Genomic DNA, 2667 nt, shown 5'->3' with positions numbered 1-2667 from the left:
CGTTGTACAGGCAGTGTGCGTGTCTTTTGTCCTTGTCGACTGTTCTTGTGCACTGCAAGTACGGGCTGCTGCATTCATAGCTAGCATTTGAACTTTGGCCGTCTCAGCAGCTCTGCAGGTGTCTATGGCCCTTTCTAATGTGAGATTAGGTTCTCTTAAAAGTCTCTCTTTCAGTCTCTGGTCATTCATACTAAACACAATCTTGTCTCTGATCATGTCATTTTCTGTGGTATGAAATTCACAATCCTTGCTCTTTTGCTTGAGCTCTGTCACGTATTTCTCAATCGTGGTGTTACCTGACATAGGATGTGCCCAAAACTGATGTCTCTCAAACACTGTGTTCTTCTTAGGCAGACAATAGGCTCTGAATGCTGCTAGAATATCCTTAACAGTCTGTTCATCTTCTTCTTCACCTTCATCTTCACCATGTGCGATGTCTAGCGTGTTGTAAACTTCAAGAGCCTCCTCTCCTAGTGCATGCAGCAGTATGGCCACTTTAATCTTCCTGTCCTTACCGTCTGCACCTCTCGCGGTCATGTAGATTTGGAAGCGTTGTTCCCATCGTCGCCAGTTTTCTCCCAAGTTGCCACTGAGTACCAGTGGAGATGGTAATTCGAATCGATCCATCTCTTTTTTCTTTCTTCCAAAAAAAATTGCGACTCCCGCTCTCTGGGGACCGCACCTGTTAGCTTTAGGCTAACAAAACTTTCATCTGTTTAGCTCCGGCAAAGTGACGAACTGGACCGACTTCTGACACCATGTAATAGTCCTTTAGGCTATATAGTTGACCGCAGGTCATGGAGAATAATGAGGTATCCGTAGCCCTTTGTATGATGCGTCTTTATTGCTTGACAGGTCTACAGCCGTGACACACATCGATCACTCCTAGATGCGGGCTTGCATACACTCCTATCACTGCGCCGCCGCACCCCATCACTAACGTCCTGATGGTATATGTGCGCGGCACTATATACTACAGGTGGGGGCCGCCATTTGCCCATCCCTGACCTACCGGGACCATAGACTGTATATATAAATGGACGTAGGGTCCGTGACGTCACCCATAGGATTCTGCAGAGTTGCCGTGAAGCCCTTAAGGCGGCCCTGAGGACATCGCAGAGAATCTGGAGTTTCAGCTGCAAAGTGAAGTGGGAAGCTTCGACTTTTTTTCTTTGGCTTTGGATGAGAGCTGTGACATCCGTGACACAGCCCAGCTGCTCATATTTCTCCGGGGGATAACGCGCGACTTCAAGCTTACGGAGGAGCTGGCAGCAATGCGGCCAATGAAAGGAACCACAACGGGGAGTGATCTGTTCACCGAGGTAAACGCATTCACGGTAGGCGGAGTCGGCCACTAACGGCTCGACAGCGACGTCAGAGTCTAACTCCCGCCTTCTCCCGCCTGCTCCAAATAAGGGCAAAGAGGCGGTGCTGAGGCGGAGCCGAGGTGGGACAGGGCGGGACCTGCTGCCACCGAGCGTGACGATCCAGACCTAGCTCAGGCTAAGAAGCTAAGCTAACATGCTCTATTCAGTATTAAGCTAACAACCTATGCTAACAACCCAGCTTGCGGTCACTGCTCCTCGTTCCCGGCATATTCTGAAGGTAAGATACCCTGTAACTTTACAAAACTTGTCCTTTTGATTTAAAGGTTCTTGAACCTACACTATACAATTGTTTTTTAAGTGCTTCACCGTTTTTCTAATATAAATGTCATTTGTAACTAAACTTTGTAAACTAGCAGAGATATGGCCAGTGTTGCGTGAATTAAATGTGATTAATGAAATATGACTGTAGAAAAAGAAAGGTGCTTTTATATTGATTAAAACATTTTTATTTATTTCAGAATTAAGAAAAAAGAAGATCCACGCCAAACTGCACAACCTGTAAGTTGATGGTCCTGGCTTACTTTACAGGACTTCAGATGGTTGACATTACACACAAACATACTATACATATACATGTATGCACAATTGTAGATAAACAGCACACAGTATATAAATATATATATATATATATATAAACTGTGTGCTGTTAATCTGTTTTTTGAGGTTTTGCTCTCTTGTTACTTTTAACCATACAGGTGTGATTTCATAGTTATTTTGTATGTTATTGTCAAAGGAACAAAATGAGCAACACTTTATTTGATATTCCTCATGATCTGAAGCATTTGTTACTCTCATTTATTTTCCTCCCATAGTGACTGTATGGATAATCGGGAGCTATGTCCGGCGTGGAGCCCAGAGAGCTACAGAGACCATCAGCAGCAACCTTGGCCTCGACCTGAGGGTGTGCTGGTTCGGTTGGGGTGAACTGCGCTGGAGAGGTGTCCTCCCTTTCTTTTCCTACTCCCCGCTAGGAAGAGCAGTCCCGGATGTCCTCCTCATCCACTGTGGCGGCAATGACTTGGGGGATGTGCCCAGTGTTCAGTTGCTGAACCAGATGAAGGAGGACCTGGACCAGCTTCACCATCGGCACCCTGGCTTGAAGATCATGCTCTCCCAGAGGCGCCGGTGGAGGGCTGGTGCAAATCCTGTCAAAATTGACAAGGCCCGGAAGTTTGTTAACAGTGTTATGGCTACTTTTGTTCATAGCCTAAATGGTGCCATTGTTGACCACTCCAACATTAGACATGACAGTCCTGGGCTGTTTTTGCGAGATGGAGTT

At 46.2% G+C, this 2667-nt stretch overlaps 1 long non-coding RNA gene across 1 annotated transcript; it reads left to right on the top strand.

The window, feature by feature from the left end:
• The first annotated feature begins 1495 nt into the window (after positions 1 to 1495).
• Positions 1496 to 2292, top strand: LOC139434967 (uncharacterized). The gene is made up of 3 exons (XR_011644247.1): positions 1496 to 1605; positions 1847 to 1886; positions 2201 to 2292. It is a non-coding gene; the product is annotated as an uncharacterized lncRNA (long non-coding RNA).
• Positions 2293 to 2667: the final 375 nt, after the last annotated feature.

This window comes from Pseudochaenichthys georgianus, chromosome 2, assembly GCF_902827115.2.
Source record: "Pseudochaenichthys georgianus chromosome 2, fPseGeo1.2, whole genome shotgun sequence".
NCBI classification, from domain to species: Eukaryota; Metazoa; Chordata; class Actinopteri; order Perciformes; family Channichthyidae; genus Pseudochaenichthys; species Pseudochaenichthys georgianus.
This window is presented reverse-complemented; position numbering and strand designations above follow the sequence as displayed.